This window comes from Schistocerca americana, chromosome 1 (genome assembly GCF_021461395.2).
Source record: "Schistocerca americana isolate TAMUIC-IGC-003095 chromosome 1, iqSchAmer2.1, whole genome shotgun sequence".
Taxonomy (NCBI): Eukaryota; Metazoa; Arthropoda; class Insecta; order Orthoptera; family Acrididae; genus Schistocerca; species Schistocerca americana.
Genome location: NC_060119.1, coordinates 1103897483 through 1103925240, shown reverse-complemented (window position 1 = coordinate 1103925240; position 27758 = coordinate 1103897483). Strand labels below are relative to the sequence as shown.

The 27758-nt window shown below is 42.4% G+C and overlaps 1 protein-coding gene and 1 pseudogene across 1 annotated transcript in view; both read left to right on the top strand.

Annotated features, from left to right (window-relative positions):
* LOC124596603 (putative ankyrin repeat protein RF_0381) overlaps positions 1-27758 on the top strand; it is a 228725-nt gene that overhangs the window by 171101 nt on the left and 29866 nt on the right. The window lies entirely within an intron of this gene.
* Positions 193-313, top strand: LOC124555463 (annotated as a pseudogene).

The following is a 27758-nucleotide window of genomic DNA, read 5'->3' as shown; positions in this document are numbered from 1 at the left end:
CTCGAATATCAAAACATAAAACACATATTGGTATCCAAATTTCACCCAGAATCGAGCCCGATTGCAAGAAATTTTAAAGAATTTAACCGCTTTATAAGAACTTATATACCAAATAAACAGACAAAATGGGTAGAATACATAGCCCCATTTCACCATATTGTAAATAATTTAATTAATACTTCTACAGACTTTGGCAACGGCCTTGCCGCAGTGGATACACTGGTTCCCGTCAGATCACTACCGAAGTTAAGCGCTGTCGGGCGTGGCCGGCACTTGGATGGGTGACCATACGGGCCTCCATGTGCTGTTGCCATTTTTCGGGGTGCACTCAGCCTCGTGATGCCAATTGAGGAGCTACTCGACCGAATAGTAGCGGCTCCGGTTAAAGAAAACCACCATAACGACCGGGAGAGCGGTGTGCTGGCCACACGCCCCTCCTATCCGCATCCTTAGCTGAGGATGATACGGCGGTCGGATGGTCCCGATGGGCCACTTGTGGCCGAAGACGGAGTGCTCTACAGGCTTTACACCTACAGAGTTAATGTTTCAAGGCACAGAACTTGACGAATGGGCTAAACCTTTACCTAAATTAGCCACAAAAGAAATGACACTAGACGAAAAGGTACGTCAAGCATTACTACAGATGTAAGAACAAGCAGAAATAAGGAGAAAACAGTTCAACAAAAAGATAAGAAAGGTTACAGAATTTAACATGGGGCAGGAAGTACTATTACGTACCCACCCAAAATCCTCTAAAATTAAGGCATTAAAGAAAAAGTGGCAGTTGTATGATGGCCCTTTCATTATAATAGACAAACCTCACCCAGGAAGTTATCTGTTAGGTAACGCACGAACAGGCAAGGTGAAAGGGTTATACCCCCACAAGGATATAAAGGAATTTTTCCATTAAAGGTTATATGTTATTTTAACAAAATTGAAATTATACAACCTTGGATCACATAGTAAAATTGCTGTCATTAACATAAGAAACTTGCGAACACGAAAAAAAAAAAAAATTCTAAGTCCGGTGTTCGTAGTTTAAAAAGTATATTGAAAAAGACAGTCAGTTGGTGAAAAACATGCATTAAACCAGAAAACATAACTGAAGTTTCGATTAAACATCGAAACTAGTAACCAACTGGGGGCATATGCCAGCTTTAAAACGCATAGTTAACCACACCTAATGAAACGTGTTACTGTGAGTCTTAACACTATAAAATAAACCACACGGTACTTTTGTAGTCTAACTCTGTTATTTAAGAGCGAGGAACAATGACAAATTAGTGCGAAAGTCAGAGTTTGTTCGCTTGAGACGAGCAACAAACCACGCGTCAAAGTCGCAATCCAACGCTCAGCTGATGAGCATGAGATAGCTGCATGGCAAGACGAGGGCATTGGCCGCGCTGTAGGCAGCGAGAGGGGCAGAAATCTTCCCCCCTCCCCTGATCGATCAGCTGAGTGTATACAAAGCGCGAAAGCGCATGAACGGCCGAGTCCATACGACACGTGACCCATATTACGCTCTGTTGGCTATCACGAGTAATATTCACCAACAATGCGGAGTTTCCCTCGCGCCTGCAGTCCAGTCGTGGTACATAAGCGCGAATGCGCGGAACGTTTAAAAGTTTTGAGACTACGCTCACTATGAGACACAGTGACGAAAGTCATTCAATAACAAGAAAGAAAAGGGTACACAAGTCTTGTAAATAGTAGCTTAGAAAATTTAATTATAAGCTGGTTCTTCGTAGTATTAAGTGAACATACAAGTACATACTGGTCATGGACGGTATTGTAATATGATATTATACTGTGGCAGAACTGCCAGAAAATATTAATATCTTTGCTTTTTTGTACTTCGTTTTACTTACTTACTTACACTCCGCCACTCCCGTCCGCTGTGCTATCAAATCTGTTACATCCACAACACAAGAGTGAGAAAATTCCTAAATTACCAAGATTCACGATGGACAATCCGCATACGTGATTTATTTTGGCAGAGACTATATTAACCGCCCTAAACATTGATTCAGACAGTGCTAAATTTACTGCGCTTATTAATGCCCTAGACGACCACGCTGAGTGGGTACAGGACTTTGTGCTGTCGGCGGCCCCCGCAAATCGTTACGCACTGGCAAAACAACAGATCTGCGAATGTCTAGCTAAGACTATGCAAGAGACTGTTTTATACATACTGCAAGATGTACATCTCAAAGACTCGACCCCTTCACAACTGTGGTGACGTATCAGAGTAGTCTTCGACAGCAAAACTATGCCAGATTAAGCTTTACTTTCTTTCTGGGTTGCAAAGCTGCCGCAAGCTATCCAACTGCAGCTCCTATCACATGATCAGGAACCTCTACAAGCGAAATTATGGCTGGCCGACGCCGCATATAAGATAATCAACAGAAGAAAGTTATCTACGTGTCCCCCCCTCGATATTACGCCTCTCCCGCGTGGCAGAGGCCGATCTTTCCAAAACAACAGACAGAGTAGTCTGGCTGAGCACCAGATTCCACACCGTCCTTCACCATCCCATACCACAGCTGCAAGTGACGTCCTACACCCGGTAGCAACGCAGGATCAGCAAGTTTATACTCTCTGCTGGTATCACTCCGTTTACGGTAATACAGCCAGTGCAATGCGCCCAAACACGCACGTCAAGTCGCCTAACAGATCACAGGCTAGTACTTCCGAATTATTCTCTCGGACGTTAGTATATCCAGGATGTAGCTTCTCAGAAATGGTTTTTAGTGGACACTGGTGCCGATGTGAGCGTCATTCCACGTTCAATGGTCACTTCTACAATCACGCATTCGCCTCACCAAATCAGAGCAGCCAACAATTCCTCATTAAGGGTTTATGGTGTAACGCAATTTCGCATTTACTTCGATGATACACATCATTGCTGAGATGGTTTACAGAGAAAACCTCGCACTTCCGGCGGATTTTCTTGATGATCCTCCTCTACTTCCCGAGGATCAACTTCCCGAGTTGGTACGACAGGTTCGACAGCATATCACCAAGTTACGTTTCCTCGATCGCATGCTATCCCTCCGGTTTTCATTCACTCACACCTCAGTTCTTGTAGCTATGTGATGCTTAGAGAAGACGCTGTGCGTCCACCCCCTTGGTCCACCCTACACTGGCCCATACCGGGTCTTGTCACACTCTGAAAATACTTACACGATCCTCTTTAAGAACAAATCATCTGTCGTGTCCATTGAGCGCTTGAAACCGGCATGAATCCTTAACGATACCGACATACACGATAATGAATTTGTTTTGCAGGAAACTTCAGAGGCCTGTCCTCTCCCTTCTCCACAAGCTAATCAAACACTCTCTGCAAGTCAAGGCCCCCCTCTTCTATACTTCACGCCTCCGAGTGCCAGCAGTAATGAACTACTGTTTCAAGTGAACTTGAGTGACTATGATGTGGACTCTATAAAAATACAACTTGTGGACACTTTTCTTTTTTTATTTTAAATTCAAAACAATTCTCTGCCATCTGACCAGAAAGACATTAAGCTATTACAGTGCTTGAATGTGGCTCCTGGTACTTCACAAAATGACATTTCAGCCTATGTAGACTCCAATAATGTTTTATTTATAAGAGTAAGCCCCCCTTCTCCTTCATCTTCCCCGAATCCTCCTAACCCTATTGCTATCAACCGTGCTAGCTGCACTGTACGGCCACCTCTCAGACTTCAAGACTACATCATGCCTTAAATGTTTACCTTTCCTTTATCACTTACTCCTTATCACTCCTCCTATGCGCTCCTCGGGGGGGGGGGGGGGTGCTCTGTGGCAGAACTGCCAGAAAATATTAATATCTTTGCTTTTTTGTACTTCATTTTACTTACTTTGGTTGTTGACTAGTTGGTGCGAGACATTCGTCATGACTGTTACCGTTACTGTCGAAAACTATTTCTTTGTTTTGATTTATCTTGTGCCAATAAAAATATTACATAGTGAAAGTAAATGGTGTTTCCTGTGTTATAACACTCGCCATAATACTAAGTAAAATCTTATGAGGTAAGACTAGTTTGTACGGAAGGAGAAAGAAAATAGCACAATAGAAAAAAAATAATGCAGATATATAACTGGAAGGAAGGCTATGTACAAGAGAACAACACACAATTACATATAGGGAAAAGCTAGCAGCAAAGAAATAACGCATACATTCACATTACACAGTAGCGAGCGATTTTCAGAATAAACAACAAGATAAACGAGTGAATTTTTGTGACTAAAGATACGAATGACAGAAGCTTTAAAATAGGAAAATAATAAACAGATCTATGCAACATGAGTAATGAACGTGAATCGCCCTCAAAACAAATGCCTAGGCTTTATAGAGAGAGAAACATACTAACGTTAGGAAACACCTAAAGCACTCAGCAAACACAACTTTGTAGAATATATAAGCTATACACGAGGGTACATGTACGAAAGCGAAAGCTAAAGTGTAAAGGAGGAAAATATGGAACTATTGCTCATTAACGGACCGTAAGGCAGTTATGTATGTAAGAAGAAATATTGAGTTGTAAGTATTATTAGTATGAGGGAACGATGCTCAGCACACCCTGAATTATTTTGGAATATTGAGGGAATGGTGCAAGGTACCGGAAAAGAGCCCCACCAGCAAAGTGTATGTTATAGTGGTAGATATTTTTTTGTATGTATAAATGTATGTATGAATATGTGAAAGGCGAAAGAAGCACAGTACATGTACAGAAACTAAACAACATAGAAATGTATAATGTAAATTAAACTCTAAGACGACCTCGTATAAACATGTATACCTAACGTCAAGAAACAACTTAATTAAAACCGTAACACTCCACGAGTTTACGAGATAAATACGATAAACGGTGCAACATTAGCGATGCTTCACTCATTAATGCAGAAGGAAGTTATGAATTACTTTACACACTTGAAACATGAAATGATAAATCATGTCAAAATTATATCTTTCATACATATCATGATTTACAGTCACAAAAAATGAAAATGAAATCGCCGCTATACGAGAAACAGGTAAGTAGTGTGATCGACGACCTGTAAGCAAGAGGAATCATCTATAAAATAAATTATGAACAAAAACGTCATACAGAATTTTATGCTGCACTGAAGCTATGAAAGTCGGATTATTCGTGTACATAGATTTTCATGAGAACCGTTGCATTAAAATGTTTGTAATTTTTTCTCTCATGATAACACAAGACGCCTGTAAGCGCACTTCAATTGAAGATGATAGACGCACACAAGGGCGTGCCGCTATTATGAAACACTGTACATAGTAATAGTAGTTACACCCTGAACTTCAAGATTTTATGTTTATATGTCCATGTTAATGTAGGAAGTTTTATTATGGTTAATGATTTACAAGCACACCAGAGCGTGCTTAAGCACAAAACACAGTAGATATTAGAGTTATGCTGCATATAAATGATTATTTCGTGCATTTTCAGATTTTATGCGTAAAAACCGTAGAATACACGTAGTCGTTGCCCATTAGCCTAAGGGCCTAAGTAGAAGGTAGAAAATTCCCTTCCCAAGCTTCAGTGGAGCGGCTACAGGTGTATTCTCTGCACGCTGATGCATGCCGTTGCGTATGAAGAATACGTAACGTCAGGTAAACTTTAACTTACGCTCAAGTTCAAGAATGAAAACAAAGGACCTGTTCCTTCTAACTGATTAACGGAAAAAAAGTGTGTGTGTCAGTAAAATCCAAGACGAAGAAGCCACTATGAGTAGTCAAAAAAATTTTCAATTTTCGTCGATAGTTTTTTTCCTGTAATTAATGTAAAAATGTATTGTATGTGTTATATGTTATTCCATTGTGTGTGATGTATTTTGTATTTCATGCCAAGTCCCGTGATTTACAAACTTGTGAATACTTATGTGCATTGACCAGAAGTATTGAGAGGAATGAATCTCTGTACAATACGTAAAAGGGGTTAATGCGAAGAAAAAAGTGTAGTGAAAAAGAAAGTTCCCATCGCAATACTCGCGGTTAAAGTGGTGTATGTAGAAATTAAAATTGTGCAAAGTAGTGCTACTTTGCAAGTTTCAGCGAGCCTAAACAAGTGACATCGAAAATTGAAGCTTGTATCGTCAAACGACCGTGGCGACACAATAAGACAAGACAATTCCAAACAAGTTTGACATGGTACGCTTCTTACCTGGAGCTGCATCGACGGGATCGTCCTCCGCCTCGCACATAGTGTGGTGTGTTCTTCGGGGCACATATTCCAATGTACCTCGTCGTATCTCGTCTAAGTACTGGAAGGAACTACAAAAAGCACACGCATACTGAGGTTCGGAAGTCTAGACGGTATACGCACGCTGGTGTGTATTTACTGCACTGGTGCGCGCATTCAACCAACGTCGCCCACTAACGGACGACTAAACAATCAGGTGCGCGTATCGCTCGCCCATATTCAACACTGGGGCCAGCGAACAAAACTCGTCGCCCCAGAATAAATACAGAAAGCAATACAAGGACTTAATTTTCACCTCTGATGAGGAAGGAAACATTTGTAAATAACGTTGTAGTCATTGTATAATTTATTGCACAAACTTTACTACATGGTGTCGTTTTCTCAGTACAAATCAAAAATTTGTATATTAGGATTAAGGTTTGTAAATATTAGCATAAGTATGCCAAAAACCTGACACACACTCAGTAATACCAAGAATTCACAGTGCCATGAAAACGAGACAGTAAAAATGAAGTTTGTGAATAAAAGACCCCCCAAATCTATCAATTGCAAGGTTGATTACTGTATCATGTCAATCAAATAAAATTTTCTAGTGGTAGTATACAGTAGGGGGGCAGTTGTAATGAACACATTCCGACGCAGAGACATAGAACATCTTCAAGGCTGCACCAAAGATGAAATTGAGAGCGATGTAGAATAAAGTCCCTGTAATGTTCATATTTGATTCTCTTTTGTTTCATACTCCAAGAAGGAGTTAAGAGACACTTTCGATTGTTACCTCGTAGGGGATGGACGTAATTTTTGGTGTGTGCGAAAAAGCAGCCATCTTGTTAGTATTTATGGTTTGTGCGATGAGCAGAGCAAATCTTATTGTATTGTGAATAAAAAATAGTGAGGAGTATCTAAGTCTTATGAGAATTATTTAAAGCGACGTAGCGGTGTATTCCTTGGTTTACACCGTCTTCATGAAGTAAACCGTTGCTGACTTAGGAAGATACACACGGTCAACAAAGAGAAGAACATCGATGGCGACTAATGAATTAATATTGTGGCGCAAGGACTAATTCTACGTCTTAGGTGAGAACTCTGATTATATTAATAATGACATAGAATTCAAAAATGTAATTAATCGGAATTGTAAATTATATTACAAGCAAATTTCATGCAGCACTTCAAAAGTTCTAAAGTTAATGTTCCATATCCATAATTTTTCCTTTTTTCAAAATAATCAATAAATTTAATTTATTTATTTATTTCGCCACACCAGTGACGAGTAGAGAGCCATCTAACTAATGGAACAGTGCTGTTGCAATGTGATCGGATTTCAAGATAATTAGCAGGTGTGACTTGGCTAGGGGTATACATCACCATATCGAATATGGGGAGTAAACGATGCTCTGACGAATGAGAGGCTCAGAGGTGACTGCTTTTAGTTGTTATGAGCAAACGTATTACTCCCTCCCACATACGTCCGGCGATCGAAGAGTGGATGATTCACATGAATATGGAGGGTAAGCGACACTCTGACAAAAGAGAGGCTTATAGGTGATATCTTTACCGATTCTTCTAATCGTTGTGAGCAGACATATTACTCCTTCCCACATACAAGGTGCATCAAAAAAATGTATACACACTTCAAAGCATCATAGAAAATTTATTTCCCGTTCTACAATATTAAATATCTGGAAATGGAAAGCTTAAAGTCTAATTGGAAAAATAAATGTACTCTGAAAATGTGATTAATGTTCAAACTGGTGGCCTTCAGCATCAATACATTTCTGAGTACGAGTCACCACTGATTCTGAACATCGTACCAAAGTGTCCAATGAGATTTCTGCACACATCGCCTGAATCTCATTCCAAAGTGTGTCCAGGTTACGTGGTTTACGTTTGTACACCTCATCTTTTACTGTGCACCATAAGAAGAAATCCAACGGCGTGAGGTCTGGAGAGCATGCAGGAAACTCGATTGGTCCCCTGCGTCCTATCCACTGGCCTGGCACATTGTGATCCAGGTATGCTTGTATGCCCCTATGATAGTGCGGCGAGGTGCCATCTTGTTGGAAATAAAACTCATCATTACTGTATAATGCACGAATGGCAGGGAATATGGAGTCCGCAAGCATTGTTAGGTACGTTTCACCAATAACAGTACCTTCAAAGCGGAAAGGCCCAATGAGTCCCCTTGCAGACAAACCACACCACACATTTATACCAGGCAAATTCACAGCCTTTTCAACTGTAATGTGAGGATTATCTTCAGCCCAGTACACGCAATTGTGCCTATTGATAGTTCCATTGAGTTTGAACTGGGATTCATCCGACCAAATTATGGTACCCATAAATCCCAGTTCACGTCTCACCATCTCCTGAACCCATTCAGAAAATTCGTTGTCACTTAGCTGTTGCACCAGCCTTGGAATGTACACACGACACTTGCCTTTCTTCAGAATGCATAGCACACTACTAGCTTGCCCTGAAGATTTTTGAGGCAAATGCTGAAACAGTTCCAACACCATAGTTGTGGAATCATCACTTGTAGCTGTACGAGGTCGCCCTGATCGACCTTTATGCACATCACACACTGTTCCATGAATTTCGAATTTCTCTCGTAGACATGTAATTGTTAACCTTGAAGGTGGTTCTGTTCTATACTCACTTCTCCACTGTCTTCGAATCGCAGTTACATTCTCAAACTTCCAGTACCACTTAATTATCTGCTTCCGCACTTCAAAGCTCAAACGCACGTCCGCCATGTTGCCGTTACTTCCTTGCCACTGATGCCACCTTTCTCACAGATATTTAACCTTGTAGAACGAGAAATAAATTGTCTATGACAGTTCAAAGTGTGTATACATTTTTTGACGCATCCTGTACATCTTGTGAAGTGACTGCAATGAGAAAATTAACGGCTATAACTCAACTGATCGACGAACTGAACAAGTAACTATAGAAATGTTAGCGGAAAGATGGTAATATGTCTATAAACGCTGAAGCGCCAAAGAAACTGGTATAGGAATGAGTATTCAAACGCAGATATATGTAAACAGGCAGAATAGGGCGCTGCGGTCGGCAACGCCTATATAATACAACAAGTGTCTGGCGCAGTTGTTAGATCGCTTACTGCTGCTACAATTGCAGGTTATCAAGATTTAAATGAGTTTGAACGTGGTGCTATAGTCGACGGACGAGCGATGAGACAAAGCGTATCAGAGGTAGCGATGATGTGGGGATTTTCCCATATGACCTTTCCATGTATGTACCATGAATATAAGGAATCCGGTAAAACATCAGGTCTCCGACATCGCTGCAGTCGGAAAAATATCCTGCAAGAATGGGACCAATGACGATTGAAGAGAATCGTTCAATGTAACAGAAGTGCAGCCCTTCCACAAATTGGTGCAGCTTTCAATATTGGGCCATCATCAAGTATCAGGCTGCAAACCATTCAATGAAACAAGTTGATGACTGGGAACATGTTGCCTGTTTTGGCGAGTCTCATTACAAATTGTACAGATATAGAGACAACTTCATGAATCCATGGACCCTGCATATCAGCAGGGGATTGTTCAAGCTAGTGGAGGCTGTGTAATGGTGTGGGGTGTGTGCAGTTGGAAAGATACACCTGATATGTCTATATACTACTCTGACAGGTGACATGTAAGTAGGCATCCTGTCTGATCGCCTACATCCATTCATGTCCATTGTGCATTCCGACAGACTTAGGCAATTCAAGCATGACAATGCGACACCCCACACGTTCAGAATTACTACAGAGTGGCTCCAGGAAAACTCCTGAGTTTAAACACTTCCGCTGGCCACCGAACTCCGCACACATGAACATCGTTGAGCATACCTGGGTATCTTGCTGCAGCGTGCTGTTCAGAAGAGATCTCCACCCCTTTGTACTCTTACGGATTTCTGGACAGCCCTGCAGGATTGATGGTGTCAGTTCTCTCCAGCAGTACTTCAGACATTAGTCGAGTCCATGCCTCGTCATACTGCAGCACTTCTGCATGCTCGCGGGGCCTGTACGATATTAGGCAGGTGTAACAGTTTCTTTGGCTTTCAGAGTGAATACCTTGGGAATGAGATAAATATGAATTGCAGGGCAGCTACGACGATATGATTACAGAAAAAAAAGTGTGATGTGCTATTTTTATCATTGTGATAACTCTCTACCTACTCAGTGACAGGAGGGGGACCAGACAGCCTTCTAACAATTGGAACAGTGCTGTCAAAAGTGATGGGATTCCGAGAGAATTAGCAGGGGTCTGTGACTTGGCGGGGGACATCTCTTACCAATTAAAAACAGGTGGAGTCAAGTGCTATCTATATCAAAGACTGGATGATTCGTGAGAATTTGGAGGGTAAGCAATACTCTGACAAAAGGGGACTAGAGAGGCGAGCTCTATAACACTTCATCTCTGTTAATCGAGAAACATATTAGAGCCTCTCACATACATGTCGTGAGGTGATTGCAATGAGAAAATTACACTCTAATTCGAAGGTTTTCACTAAGTGACAATCAGCAGCAGAAGTTCCATCTTTTGTTTTCTCGATAAACGAGAGACAACATTCTTCCGTGAGTTTTGTGTGCCTATAAGTGGCTGGACTGACATCTTAACATGTAGACTAAATTTATATCTACATCTATATGCATATTTCGGAAGTCATTGTACAGTCCACGGTAGAGGGTATCCTGTACCACTATCAGTCATTTCCTTTCCTCTTTCACTCGTGAAAAGACTATCTATATTGCCAGTAGTGGAACAAGGGCGGCGTCACCCACTCTCCATTGTTGCCAGATGTATCCAAGATGGCAGCAATGACGTCATCAAAGATGACAGCGTATAGAAAAATGGTTCAAATGGCTCTAAGCACTATGGGACTTAACATCTGATGTCAACAGTCCCCTAGACTTAGAACTACTTAAACCTAACTAACCTAATGACATCACACACATCCATGCCCGAGGCAGGATTCGAACCTGCCACCATAGCAGCAGCGCCATTCCGGACTGAAGCGCCTAGAACCGCTCAGCCACAGCGACCGGCACAGCGTATAGACTTGGCAACAGTGCATGATATCCAAAATGGTGGTCATGACGTCATTCAAGATAGTGGATTTTGGAGGGAAGATAGGTCAACTGAGCAACCTCCACTATCCCAAACCTCCCTCCCCTGCCCCAGAAAAATGGCAGGAAGTTCAAATTCCAACACTAAAATCATCGGTTTCTTGTTCTTCTTAACCATCTGCTATTGCATCACGACACTTTCAAATCTGTTACTATACATCGATAAGGAGTACTAACCTCCTCGACATAGGTGCATCTCAAGAAATCTTGTGCATTTAGACGAGCTATGACTGAGCAAGCTCCATTCATTCATGGTACGTGGAATGCAGTGGCCTATTTCTGGTTGGATGCAGATTAAATCGGTATCGGTGCTGCAGGGGGGGGATTGGTCAAAGACAGTGCAAGAGGATCTTTCACCATGTAATTTCACCCCAAGACAGCGAGAATGCTCTGTGACTTCCATCAGCATAAATTATGCACTATGCTTTGGGTGTTAGAAATATGTAGAGTGTTGTCTGATATACTTTCATTATGTATGTGTTTGAGAATTAACAATTAATGGACTTACTGCAGAGTCATCTTAGTCCAGTGAAACTGTCAGAAAAAAAGCCTATACCTTGCAAAAGGTGGGGTAGAAGATTTTATTTTTTTGACTCGTTCATATTGTTGGAAAGATTAGAAAACCAAATTTTGCCAACAAAATTTCTATTGGGAAAACTTTCTGCAGTCAAAAAACTTCGAAAATTTCGGACTTTTTTCAGTTTTTTCAAAATATCTCAGTTTCATTTGCTCCTATCGCTTTGACGTGTATTTTCTTTTTTAAAGAGCACAAAATTCTCTACAAATTTGATTCTTACCATTTTTTTCTACTCCCAGTATCTAAGGAGCTACAGTGCGCCAAAAAATATCAATTTTTCAAGCTTCGAGCAAAGTGGCAAATTACCTAATTTTTGAACACTGTTATTTCAGTTTCTATTTGTGTAGTATAAACTTATTACTCATCATGTTATTCATTGGAATTTACCATCTCACTTTGCTGCAGGGCCAGGACAAACAGCATCATATTCAGTAACTACGAACACATTCACATCAGATTGCGTGTTGTTTATTTATCTTACAATATGTAATACGATTGCATGCAGGTGCCATACATTTTCTACAGTTGATTGACGTTAGTGATCAGTTACAAGAAAAAGTATGTAGGCATTGTTCTTTAGCGGACAAAAGCGTATTTATTCTTTGGAGGGCGGAAGGCGATTATCTCTGGTGATCGTTCACAGCGCGCTGACAGCTACTAGCACACAACAATAAGAGTCCTACAGTTTGGAGTCGCTTCCATTCAGTATATGTTGTGGTGGTGAAAATGATTGCTCCTTACCAATGTCCCTATTCCCAGAAAAAGGCATGTGAAAAGGAACAAAATCTTCATTCTACAGTGCCTTCGTTCCAGTGGAAGATGTGAAGTCAGGTAGACCGAGTAAATTCTTTGTCATTGATGGAGGGTACCTTATCCACAAAGTGACTTGGACTCGAAATGTTTGCTTCAAGTCAATAGCCCAAAGCTATGTTTCTTACCTGCAACGTCATTTTGGATCTCAATTTGCTATTGTATTTTATGGGTATCCATGTGAGAGAGTCAAATGTAGCACAAAGAGTGCTGAGAGGATTCGTAGGTCCAAAAAACATTCTTCGGTTGACGTTGTGGTTGAATCAGAGATGGTGAACCAAGTCCCTCAGGACAAGTTCTTGTCCAACGAACGAAACAAGATGCGTTTGATCACACTTCTTAAAAAGGAATTTCTGGAGCGTAGCATTGAAGTGCACCAGGCACAAGAATATGCTGACATTATGATTGTAACATCTGCCATTTCAAGAACCAAAGATTTTGGAAGTGTTGTCATCGTAGGAGAAGATGTAGACCTGCATGTGCTCATGACCGGTTTGGGGCAAGGCATTGAAAACTTATTTTTCTTAAAGCCAGGAAGAGGAAAGGCAGAAGACAAGTGGTTTTCCACTGCATCTTACAAGTTTGACAGTGAGTATATTCTGTTCACTCATGCCTTTAGCGGATGTGATACAACATCCGCATTTTTTGGTCAAGGAAAAAGTAAGTGCTGCAATATTGTTGCGAAAATGAACACCTAACCTCAGCGCTTTGCACATTCAATAAACCACATGCTACCCGTGAAGAAATAATAACAGCAACAAAACAGGTTACTATCGCATTGTATAGTGGAGGTGTCAGGAGTTCCCACACGCTAGACCATTTGCGGCACTAGCTATTCGCCAAGTCTGACACAAAAAGCAAAAGTGAATCTTGCACGGTTGCCACCTACGCTAGATGCTGCACAACATCATTCGTTGCGGACTTACCAACAAGTCCAAAGTTGGACAGGAAACTTGAAACCTCCTGAGAAATGAGGCTGGAATCACAGTGACCACGGTCCAATACCTGTTATAATGAGCCAAGATGCAGCACCTGAAGCACTTCTTCACGTTGTTTCATGCTCATGCAAGCTGAACTGTGACGGAGCGTGTTCTTCAATTTGCAAGAAATGTATTGGGGTCAACTGTGAAAACATGCCAAAATTTTTATATGAAGACAGTAAAGAAGATGTTATGGAGGATGTTGAGGAAACCGCTGACGAAATCAACGAACTTGCTGAGGCTGACTCCCTGTTTAAAGAAGAGGTCAATCTGGGATCAACTCTAGGTACAGACCCTGAATCCGTAACTCAAGGTATTTCTGGTGACACTGAGGAACCTGGCCCATCAAAACGTTGGAAGTGATGCTCATATCTGTCTCAAGTGCGCTAATTTGCGATATTACAAGTATTACACACCCAGAACCGTCAACATTTTTTACTAACTGACAATGCATTTTAATTGTAATAAAGATACTTATTTTTAATATCAACTGTGTGGCTCTTTTATACACAAGAATAATTACCTACCTAATTACGTTGCCTATTGCAGCTAATAATAGTTAAGTTTCCCGAGAAAATTTATTTTGTATGTGTGTGTGTCTCTTAATGATGTATTTTTATATTTATAGTTTTACAAATACCAGGGCTGAGGTGGCCCATAGTGAACTTCAGGTAATGATGTGAGAATAACAATACTTGGGTGGCTAGCAATCCTCATGTTGCATACAGAGAAATTGAATACTTGAAAGTGAGGTGGTAAATTCCAACATATAACATGATGTATCATGTATTTATACTACACAAACAGATACTGAAAAAATAGTGTTCAAAAATAAGGTATCTTGCCACTATGCTCAAAATTTGAAAAATTTGTATTTTTTGAGGCGCTGTAGCGCCTTAGATATTGGGAGTAGAAAAAAATGGCAACAATAAAATTTGTAGAGAATTTTGTGCTCTTTAAAAAAGAAAATAGGCGTTAAAGTGATAGGAGCAAATGAAACTGAGATATTTTGAAAAAACGGAAAAAAGGTCGAAATTTTCGAAGTTTTTTGACTGCAGAAAGTTTTCCCAAGCGAAATTTTGTTGGCAAAACTCGGTTTTCTAATATTTCCAACGACATGAACGAGTTGAAAAAATAAACTCTTCTACCCCACCTTTTGCAAGGTATTTCTGCAGTTTGACTGGACTATCTATCTACATTCGCAATGATACACACAAAGTGGAGAAGGTGTGCTTTAGCTATGATACTGAAATTGGGGAACATGCTCTCACATCAGTGGTTGGTGTTGAAATTAGTGTAAAATTGCTAAAATTGTTTGCACTATCAAATGTGATGCTTATAACCAGAATACATCGATGTTGTCTTTTCCATCCTATCCATCCATTGGTACGCTGTTGGTTAGCACATAATGAATGACTGACATCGCTCGTTTGAGTTGGAGAACTAGTTTTGGCGGCTGGGCTATACCTTCTGGGGAGGATAGCACCAAACCAGTGTTTGTGTACATGACTGCAATATGAAAAATCAGTCGAAACGGAATGTAGAGTCATCAGCTATTCTGTCACGATGACATATGAGTTTAAATGTGGAGTCTTTGAATCACCTTCGGACTGTAGTTTGGAAACTCTACACAATGCAGCAAACTCTTCCAGTTTCCTTATGTTGAAAATGTCTTTTATTTAAAAATCGTCCTGTGTGTGGCATGTTATGGTAGCAGCCATAACAACATGATTTACACCGTGCAATGTATAGTTTCCTGTGAGAGGCCGTGGATCAGAATGTCTTAATGTCAGTTTAGTATCTGACACAGGTCTCTAAGTCATGGCAGAAAAACGAAAATCTTGGCAGTGTACAAAAGCGTGTTAGAAAACAGTGTTTCAAACAACTAAACAGGACGACAGGGAGCGTCTCTTGTGACTTACAGTATAATCTGTGGGATACAATCATTCTCCTAGAGTGTAGGTGATGAAACTTTAAAGCGTCCTCTGCAGTGGATCAATACGTGTATATTTAATAGAATCGTCCCACACAGGCAGCAGCAGCAGTTTGAGGTGTAAATTCAGTGAGGGACGAAGTGTTACATTAGGAATGCTAGGATGGATTCGCGCTGTGCTATTCTGGGGAGCATTGCAAAATCTCTCTCTGCACTGCAGCTATGCCTCATCACCTGAGCAACGGTGCCTAGGTGAGTTCTGTATCGGATGAAGTTAGTGGAGCTTCTATAATTCTAAATTTTTTTCTGTTGATGGGGTAGAGAATAACGATGATAGCATGTTGGGCCGATAGATTTGAATGGACGTGGATCTGTAGTGCCTGTGAGTAGTTTGGGAACGCACCACAATGTGCGCATTTCCACCAAATGGTCAAAAGACTATCCTGTCGGGCTAACTCAGGTCGCTCTCTTTCTATACAAGTTGCAGGAGGTAGTGGATATGACTTTCTTCGACTTCTGCTCAGTTCCGACTTAAATTTCAATGATAACATGCGTGAAGCGGTAGAAATGGCTGTAGTTGTAAGATGCTTAGGGACTGTCTAAAACCAGGTTCGAATTTTACTGTAGCAGACAGGTTCGAGAAAGATGACTAGTTTCGAGATATGAGAGTCCAAAGTATGATCCACTTGTGGCTGTGATCCAACGCAGGTATGTGGTTGAATGGGAGGACTTGATTCCAAATCATAGACATCATTTCTAGCGTTCAGCATAGAACTATCGATCTGAAATGCTGGTGTCCATTTCTTACAACCTCAATCAGCACACCATCTACTACTGTTTGTGACCCTTCTCAATCAGTCATCACCTATAACTCAGTGGATATATCGCAGAACCTCTGACATGGTATCGAGATACACTCCTGGAAATGGAAAAAAGAACACATTGACACCGGTGTGTCAGACCCACCATACTTGCTCCGGACACTGCGAGAGGGCTGTACAAGCAATGATCACACGCACGGCACAGCGGACACACCAGGAACCGCGGTGTTGCCCGTCGAATGGCGCTAGCTGCGCAGCATTTGTGCACCGCCGCCGTCAGTGTCAGCCAGTTTGCCGTGGCATACGGAGCTCCATCGCAGTCTTTAACACTGGTAGCATGCCGCGACAGCGTGGACGTGAACCGTATGTGCAGTTGACGGACTTTGAGCGAGGGCGTATAGTGGGCATGCGGGAGGCCGGGTGGACGTACCGCCGAATTGCTCAACACGTGGGGCGTGAGGTCTCCACAGTACATCGATGTTGTCGCCAGTGGTCGGCGGAAGGTGCACGTGCCCGTCGACCTGGGACCGGACCGCAGCGACGCACGGATGCACGCCAAGACCGTAGGATCCTACGCAGTGCCGTAGGGGACCGCACCGCCACTTCCCAGCAAATTAGGGACACTGTTGCTCCTGGGGTATCGGCGAGGACCATTCGCAACCGTCTCCATGAAGCTGGGCTACGGTCCCGCACACCGTTAGGCCGTCTTCCGCTCACGCCCCAACATCGTGCAGCCCGCCTCCAGTGGTGTCGCGACAGGCGTGAATGGAGGGACGAATGGAGACGTGTCGTCTTCAGCGATGAGAGTCGCTTCTGCCTTGGTGCCAATGATGGTCGTATGCGTGTTTGGCGCCGTGCAGGTGAGCGCCACAATCAGGACTGCATACGACCGAGGCACACAGGGCCAACACCCGGCATCATGGTGTGGGGAGCGATCTCCTACACTGGCCGTACACCACTGGTGATCGTCGAGGGGACACTGAATAGTGCACGGTACATCCAAACCGTCATCGAACCCATCGTTCTACCATTCCTAGACCGGCAAGGGAACTTGCTGTTCCAACAGGACAATGCACGTCCGCATGTATCCCGTGCCACCCAACGTGCTCTAGAAGGTGTAAGTCAACTACCCTGGCCAGCAAGATCTCCGGATCTGTCCCCCATTGAGCATGTTTGGGACTGGATGAAGCGTCGTCTCACGCGGTCTGCACGTCCAGCACGAACGCTGGTCCAACTGAGGCGCCAGGTGGAAATGGCATGGCAAGCCGTTCCACAGGACTACATCCAGCATCTCTACGATCGTCTCCATGGGAGAATAGCAGCCTGCATTGCTGCGAAAGGTGGATATACACTGTACTAGTGCCGACATTGTGCATGCTCTGTTGCCTGTGTCTATGTGCCTGTGGTTCTGTCAGTGTGATCATGTGATGTATCTGACCCCAGGAATGTGTCAATAAAGTTTCCCCTTCCTGGGACAATGAATTCACGGTGTTCTTATTTCAATTTCCAGGAGTGTAGAATACGTAACAAATACTATAGAAATATCTAGCAGCATGAGGAAGTTGCAAATACCAGTTACATACCGCATTCCTTAGACGAATCACTTTCAAAATTCAACATTTTTATCACGAGGATGCATTGTGGGTTAGGTGCAACTGGGCTGCTGGTATGATAATATTCACTCCTACGATCACCATCTCGGTATTTGTCTGGACAAAAAACCACCTCATTCGGAGGTAATGCCATGCCTAGATTTATAAAGCCAGTATAGCTTTTAACATGGATACATTTGTGCACCTGTAGAACCAAGACCGCTTGTGGCAGTAACACACAGTAGTTGTTGTGATCGGGTTTTTTAACATATGAGACGATTACGGCTCTTTGTCTGAGACACAGTGGTATCATCACAAGAAAAATTTATGAGACATGTCCACCCATCGCTGATTTTCTCTCAGTATTATTTTGTGTGGTATACAATCAGTTATCGATGAAGTATTATACTTAGTAGTAGTAGTAGTAGTAGTAGTAGTAGTAGGGGTGCGTGATAGGTTCACCTTGAGCATCAGGCTTATAAAGTATGTGTTTGTGTTCTCACATGTGCAAAGGAGGTGACTGTGGAATACTGTGAAAGTAGAGGGAAGAGTATGTCAAGTCGTAGTGATATTTCTATTTCCAGAGCCACGGCCATCAGCAGGGTATATTTCCGATATTTAGCTCATTTTCGAATGTCGTTCAACTGAGACTGCAATCATAACATTTAACTCTAAGTACAATGGTAAAACATATATGTGATCGGTTTTCTAGAATGATTCTGTCTATGTGTGACCTGTGGTGGCAGTGATTCACGTTTCCAGCCAACGACAGGAGCCGTCCGAATGCGAAGGTCTGTTGGAATGCAGGAATGTAGCTGAGTTAACTGCGTCGTCCTCTAGACGGCAGGATAGTGAACTAATATTTAGTATGTGTTGGATAGCTTTCGTGATTGAGCGGAAATTTGAGAAGATTCAATAAGAACGTGTGTTTGTGCTGGGCCGCCCATGTAAATTGTTTGATTCATTGCTTCTGCACTTTTCGTGCCTTTATTTAGTTGAGGGACGCCAGGAACAGTAAACTTTTGACATGCAGTCGGCAGAGGTGAGAGAGTGATGGGTCGCACGGACTCTCAACTGGCAAAGGCTCACGGCGGCATCTTCGCTCCCGTCCGGTCGTTTCAGCAATGGCGCCTGGGTGAACACGTATTTCGAGAGGAATTTCTCAGGTACCAAACATGAATGGGATGTCTCCGCCTCATTCTTGTGGGCGCCTGTGTGTGATTTGACATCTGATGGCCGCGTCACTTCATGGGACTGTCAGTATCCTCATGTGCGGTCTAGTGGACATGGGGTCCAGGCGGTGTCTGCGTACATTGTTTGCGTGTCTGTTGCATTATTTTGCGAGTGGATCTGTGGGCTGTCCTATGCATTATTTGGACAGTTTACGAGTTGATTTAGTGTCTGCACATCCGTGTACTGCATTATTTAGGAGGAGTTTGCATGTCTGTACTGAATTTTTTTCGGTAAGTTAGGAGTTGTTTGCGTGTCTGCAGAGCGTTATTTAGGAGTAGTTTACAGATCTGTGGGCTGTGTGGCGTGACCCCAAACGTGTCAGAGCGTGTGTTTTGTATCAGTTGGATAAATATACTCCATCCCTAAATAAATTGTTCCAAAATAAATAAAGTACACTCCTTCCTTACTCTCTCCAGCTGCCCAGTGCAGGGTGAGTCATTTTCGAGCCATTTTCCCCCTCCAGACAGCCTTCTTGGATTATGTCACAGGATGGATGATGGCACACTCTGGTGGCTCTAATGTGTACTAGGTCCATACCTTGTGGCGACCACACTGTCTGCAAAATAAAGACTTATGTCCAGGACAGGCAGAGTGCTTTTCCCGCCATTTCCTATGTACTAAACCAGTTGAACTGCCGCCATCTTGGATAATGGTACCTGCATCATGGTGGCCATCTTTGATTACATCATGGATGAGAGCGCCCTCTGGTGGTGGTACTGTGTACTAGGTCAGTTGGGCCCTATACCTTAGATTAGATTAGATTTTCGTTCCATAGATCCATGTTGAGGAGATCCTCGTGGATGTGGAACATGCCACTTTTTTTTTTTTTTTTAAGCTAAAGTAACAATACTAATAGTATGAATATATACATTACATCATTTGTTTCTATTAAAAAATTCGTCAATGAAGTAGAAGGAGTTGGCCACTAGTAAGTCTTTCAGGCTCCTTTTAAACTGATCTTTATTTGTAACTAAATTTTTTATGTTTGCTGGCAAATTATTGAAGATGAGTGTTCCTGAGTAGTGGACCCCTTTTTGAACTAAAGTAAATGCTTTTAAGTTCTTGTGCAGATCATTTTTGTTCCTGGTATTGTGTGTATGAACAGAGCTGTTTGTTGGAAAAAGAGATATATTATTTAGGACAAATTTCATTAAGGAGTAAATATACTGAGAGGCAGTAGTTAGTATACCCAGTTCTTTGAAGAGGTTTCTACAAGATGTCCGTGAGTTTACTCCACAAATAATACGTATTACACGCTTTTGGACTCTGAAAACTTTTGTTTGACTTGAAGAGTTACCCCAAAACATTATACCATATGACATTATGGAACAAAAGTAGGCAAAGTATGCAAGCTTTTTCACTTTTTTGTCGCCTATGTCTGCTAACACTCGAATTGCAAATACAGATTTGTTAAGGCATTTCTGCAGTTCTGTGATGTGCTCCTCCCAACTGAATTTATTATCAAGTTGTAATCCCAGGAATTTAAGACTGTCAACCTCTTCTATCTGCTCTTCTTGGTACTTTATGCATATGCTGGATGGTAACCTCACACAGGTACTGAATTGCATATCGTGAGTCTTTTAGAAGTTTAATGTCAGTGAGTTGGCTTTAAACCATTTATTAATATCCATGAAAATATCATTAGCAGATCTTTCTAGAACTACACTCGACATACTATTTATTGTTATACTTGTGTCATCTGCAAACAAAACGAACTCTGCTTCTGGCAGTGTAACTGATGGAAGATCATTAATGTACACAAGAAAAAGCAATGGCCCTATGATGGATACTTGTGGGACACCACATGTAATTTCTTCCCATTCTGATGATGACTGATGACTTAATTCACTAGTCCCTTGCACTGACACCCTTTGTTTCCTGTTAGTGAGGTATGACTTGAACCATTTTGCAGCACTGCCAGTGACACCATAGAATTCTAATTTATTTAAAAGGATGTTGTGGTTTACACAATCGAATGCCTTTGACAAATCACAGAAAATACCTGCTTCTTGTAACTTGTTATTTAATGAATTAAGTACATTTTCACTGTAGGTGTAAATAGCCTTTTCGATATCAGAACCCTTCAGAAATCCAAACTGTGTTCTTGATAATATGTTATTTGTGGTCAGATGATTGAGAAGCTGCCTGTACATTACTTTTTCTAAAATTTTTGAGAATGCTGGCAAAAGTAAAATCAGTCTGTAGTTTGATGGCATCTCTTTATCCCCTTTCTTGAATAGAGGCTTAACATCTGCATATTTCAGCCAGTCAGGAAATGTCCCAGTTATAATTGACTGGTTACACAAGTAACTTAGAATTGTACTAAAGTCACAAGAACATGCGTTAAATAACATTGTTGATATTTCATCGTAACCACTAGAATGCTTTGTTTTTAAAGACTTTATTGTGGAAGTTATTTCTTTTGGTGAAGTGATTGACATATTCATGTACCTGAAGCTGTTTGTAAAGGCTAGTTTCAGATATTCAAGGGCATTATTTACTGATCCTGACAATCCCATTCTATCAGTAACGGATATAAAGTACTTGTTAAACAGATTTGCCATACTATGCCCATCGGTTACTAATATGTCATCTACCCTTAGTGCTATTTGCTCCTGTTCCTTTCTGGTTCTTCCAGTCTCCTCTTTCACTATATCCCATACTGTCTTTATTTTGTTCCCTGACATTAGTCCGGACATCAGTCCGGAACCACGCTGCTGCTACGGTCGCAGGTTCATCCTGCCTCGGGCATGGATGTGTGTGATGTCCTTAGGTTAGTTAGGTTTAAGTAGTTCTAAGTTCTAGGGGACTGATGACCTCAGCTGTTAAGTCCCATAGCTAAGCACTAGAGCCATTTGAACCATTTGAACCTGGCGCGCGTGCGCCCAAGATTTCATGGCCGACCGGTCCCTGAATGCTGTTGTACCCTCATCTCATGTCATCAGTCATGCAGTAATGCTTCCGCATGTCTGAGTTGTGCACGATTGTCGTCTGGCTCAGTACGTTCTGCGTTACTTGCCACTGACTGCACGTGTTCCGCTGAGCACCGTACCCTGTTAAGGGGTGCCTCCTGCCATACCTTGGTCTTGTGCCGTGGATGTGGCTACGGACTGAGTTGCAAAATTTTGTCTTTGACATTCCTGATGACCAACAAGCTCACAACAACGTGCAGTTGCTTCTGGCTGAATTTCTTCTCACGAGGGACGCGTTCTCACATTTGTCTCATCTCATCCACCAGCTCATTCTGCTAAGTAGTGGAACGTGTTTGCTCGTCTTTCCTTTCTTCCTCTGTCTTTTCCACTATTCTCTGTTCCTGTTTTTAAGAGCAGAAATAGCCTTCTTGATTGCGCTCACTTCGACCTTTGCCAGCGCTGTCTGATCTCACGCCATTTTTTCGCGCATCTCGTGCCACTAATCTGGCTGTCCTAGCTTCACACTAGGACTCTACCATAGCTTCTCGCACCTCGTCTGACGTTTTCCTAATGTCTTCAGCCAGTGCTTTTACACTCTGTAACTACATTCCTGACCTCATTTATGTTTCCGACAAACTCATCAGCCCTCCTTTGAATTTCTTTAATTTCTTTCATGACTTCATCCTGTCTCTTTTCCTCCTTGTCTTACCTCTTCTGAATTTCCCTAATTTCGTTAATGAGGATTGCCTCCCATGCAGCGGGCCCGGGTTCGATTCCCGGCCAGGTTGGAGATTTTCTCTGCTCGTCAACTAGGTGTTCTGTTGTCCTCATCATCATTTCATCCTCATCACTGGCACGCAAGTCGCCCTGTGTGGCGTCGACTGAAATAACAGCTGCACTCGGCGGCCGGACGTCCCCGAATGGGGCTCCCGGCCAGCAATGGTTCAAATGACTCTAAGCACTATAGGACTTAACATCTGAGGTCATCAGTCCCCTAGACTTAGAACTACGTAAGCCTAACTAACCTAAGGACATCACACACATCCATGCCGAAGGCAGGATTCGAACCTACGACAGTAGCAGCAGCGCGGTTCCAGACTGAAGCGCCTAGAACCGCTCGGCCACAGCAGCCGGCGGCCAACAATGCCATATGCACTCACTTCATTAATGAGGATCTCCTGTCTTTGTTTGGTCTTCTTCCTGCCGTTGTCTCTTTTCTGCCTCTTGCATAAACTGGATGATCGATACTAATTGCGTACTTCAAGTAACATACCCTGGATTAGATGCAAGCGACTCAAATGCTCTATGACGCCTTGCCCACGGTATCGGACTGTTACTTTCCTTGACTGTACCTCTTCCCATTTTTACAGATCCTGCGTGACCCGACACCTCGCCATCGTTGTCGCTTTCATTTCCTGAGTGAACTAAATCCTCATTATCGGAGTATTCTGCATTTGACATTTGTGCCTCGTTTGCAGAGTGATTTAAATGAGCTTCTTCCGCCTTCATATCTTGTTCTGCTTCAATGACTGGCTCGTGTTCCATTTTGGACGACATTAGTGCGCAGCTTTTCTCATTCTACAAAAAGAGCTTTGCTTCTCGTAAGCATTCAAATCGATTGCTAATTCCGTAAGTTTCCGGTTGTAACGCATCACGCGCCACAACTCTACTCTGATCTTCTTTTAAATAATGCACACATTTATGCCGAAGCCCATGAAACAAAATCTTCTCTAAGATATCGTACACATCCCCATAATCAAATTTCTTCCGCAAAGCTTGCACAACGTTGTCAGCAACGATGCAACATCAGACAACAAGTGACACAGAAAACACTGACAAGACACAATGAGAAACAAAACAAAACAAAAAAAATAAATGACACAAACAATACGTACAATGAAATAAAATGACTACAGCATACTACAAAATGCTGAGATACAACATATAGTGCCAAACCCGAGTCTAAATGCTCTCAGCGCACCATAGTCTCACTTCGAAAAAAAAAAAAAGAAAAAGATGCTCCTGTTCTGCAAGATAACGCACTATCTCCCAAAAGCACCATACTCAAGATCCTGGCCAAGTGACGCAAATTGCAAGCTGTCGCTTGCTCTAATCATAAATATTTTTCTGAGTGCAGCTAAATGTTATTATCTTTACATAACGAAAACTATTACCTCGGAATAACTTTCAAATCATGTGCAGCTCACATGAGTCTTATAAGTGAATCAGTGAATTTACTCAAATTTACTAATTTAATAATCTTGAACCTTCAACTGCTGGTGTTCCATTGTGCCTCCACAATAAAATAAAAACAGTGAATAGTAAAGGGAGTATGAATGAGAACAGTGGCGAATTTTAGTTTACAAAATAATGACAAGTTTTATTAAACGTTTAGTAACTACAGCTTTCTGCAGAACCAGCCATAAATATTACACAAAAATGACAAACACAAATCAGTTAAGAAATGGTGTTTGATAGACAAACCATACAATGGGCTGGAAGCTGTACAAATTCTCCCCTGAATTAATCCCTTTTACAATGCATCTAACTTTGTTTACGTGAATGCACTGTAGGGCCCAACTCTATTCATATAGAATCAACCAAGATCATCTGTACCATAAAATACGGTTCACCTCAGAACAGGGAGCTGTGAATATCATTTAACAACCCTACACCAATGTAGCAGTACTTTACCCTTTCACCTTGATTCAGGCAGCAACAGAAAACAGCACACTGTGGGTGAGGAGCGGTGTGCTGCGGCAGCTGTAATGTCCTGACATGTCCATGATAACAAGCAAACTCAGTGGTCTGGCGTTCTGATTATCAGAACGCGGGAAACTTCCCTATCAGAGGCCTGAAATCCCGGCAGATTTCAGTGCGACGTGCACCCGTTTGCTGGTCTGGTCAAACCAATTTAACTCACAGGCACTACGGTGAGTCCTAGAATTGTCAGACATTAGAGGGCCAACTCAAGATGAATAAGTTCACCCTCATGGCACACGATATGTCCGAGATGATATCCAGTTCCACTGTTGGTACCGTTGGAAACTGCATAGGCTCATAGTCAACCACAAGATACAGACCACAAGACTCACCCACTAAGGGAAGACCTGAAATTCTCCACCAGGGGAGGACCAGAAGACGAACTCATCTGAATCCTCACAACCACTTTCCACCAAGCCTCGGCATGCGAGCTGAATTAGGAAAACGAAACCGCCCCCACATTCCACAAACCAATCGAACTATACTCTGCTCATGGAATCTCACCTCTTGACTGTTCTGTTGTCCTGGTAGCCAATCCAGACATTGAACTGGGATTCTGACAATGAGGAGCCAATTAGCACCTCAAATCGCTGTTGTACGAAAAAAGATTTTTTTACACTGGGGAAGCATTGCTCTCACAGTAAGCATGGCCATGTCTTAGCAAAAAGAACTACCTAGATGGGACCACAACCCTTGCTTATGGAGTGACCTTTACAGGCCTGCCATTTCCAATTTTTGAAAGAAGGCTGTTAAGCTTCCCAGGCAGTCATGCCCATGAAATATATGTTTCTGTCGCTCACTAAAAGAACCTGACGACTTCCGAGCGTCAATGGGGGAGGGGGATGGCTTACAGTCCTGCATCCACTATACAGGGTGTTACAAAAAGGTACGACTAAACTTTCAGGAAACATTCCTCACACACAAAGAAAGAAAATATGTTATGTGGACATGTGTCCAGAAACGCTTACTTTCCATGTTAGAGCTCAGTTTATTACTTCTCTTCAAATCACATTAATCATGGAATGGAAACACACAGCAACAGAACATACCAGCGTGACTTCAAACACTTTGTTACAGGAAATGTTCAAAATGTCCTCCGTTAGCGAGGATACATGCATCCACCCTCCATCGCATGGAATCCCTGATGCGCTGATGCAGCCCTGGAGAATGGCGTATTGTATCACAGCCGTCCACAATACGAGCATGAAGAGTCTCTATATTTGGTACCGGGGTTGCGTAGACAAGAGCTTTCAAATGCCCCCATAAATGAAAGTCAAGAGGGTTGAGGCCAGGAGAGCGTGGAGGCCGTGGAATTGGATCATCTCTACCAATCCATCGGTCACCGAATATGTTGTTGAGAAGCGTACGAACACTTCGACTGAAATGTGCAGGAGCTCCATCGTGCACGAACCACATGTTGTGTCGTACTTGTAAAGGCACATGTTCTAGCAGCACAGGTAGAGTATCCTGTATGAAATCATGATAACATGCTCCACTGAGCGTGGGTGAAAGAACATGGGGCCCAATCAAGACATCACCAACGATGCCTGCCCAAACGTTCACAGAAAATTTTTGTTGATGACGTGATTGCACAATTGCGTGCGGATTCTCGCCAGCCCACACATGTTGGTTGTGAAAATTTACAATCTGATCACGTTTAAATGAAGCCTCATCCGTAAAGAGAACATTTGCACTGAAATGAGGATTGACACATTGTTGGATGAACCATTCGCAGAAGTGTACCCGTGGAGGCCAATCAGCTGCTGATAATGCCTGCACACGCTGTACATGGTACGGAAACAACTGGTTCTGCAGTAGCACTCTCCATACAGTGACGTGGTCAACGTTACCTTGTACAGCAGCAACTTCTCTGACGCTGACATTAGGGTTATCGTCAACTGCACAAAGAATTGCCTCGTCCATTGCAGGTGTCCTCGTCGTTCTAGGTCTTCCCCAGTCGCGAGTCATAGGCTGGAATGGTCCGTGCTCCCTGAGACGCCGATCAATTGCTTCGAACGTCTTCCTATCAGGACACCTTCGTTCTGGAAATCTGTCTCGATACAAACGTACTGTGCCACGGCTATTGCCCTGTGCTAATCCATACATCAAATGGGCATCTGGCAACTCCGCATTTGTAAACATTGCACTGACTGCAAAACCACGTTATGAACACTACGTACTGATGTGCTTGATGCTAGTACTGTAGAACAATGAGTCGCATGTCAACACAAGCACTGAAGTCAACATTACCGTCCTTCAATTGGGGCAACTGGCGGTGAATCGAGGAAGTACAGTAGATGCTGACGAAACTAAAATGAGGTCTAACATGGAAATTAAGCGTTTCCGGACACTTGTCCACATATCATCTTTTCTTTATTTGTGTGTGAGGAATGTTTCCTGAATGTTCGGCCGTACCTTTTTGTAACACCTTGTATACGCACACCAGCCAGCCACTCTGTCTGTATCTTCCCAGTTTCTAACATGAGAGTTTTATGACCTTCCCACCATTTGCACAAAAGGTCAGTTTACAGCAGTCTCTCTTAAATGGCTTCCTCCACCCACTTTCAGCCATCTGGTCGTCTTCCACGATGGACCGTTGCCTGGCTCAGGTAAAAATGCTTGTGAGCCCGTTTTTCTGTGTTCCGTGTCAGGATTAACAAATAATAAAAGTAATTTTGCTGTGAACTGCTTTGTGAATCAACTACTATGTTTTTGAATTCAAAATTATGACACAATATTCACATTTCAAATTTGGGTATTTTCTATTTGTGATAGA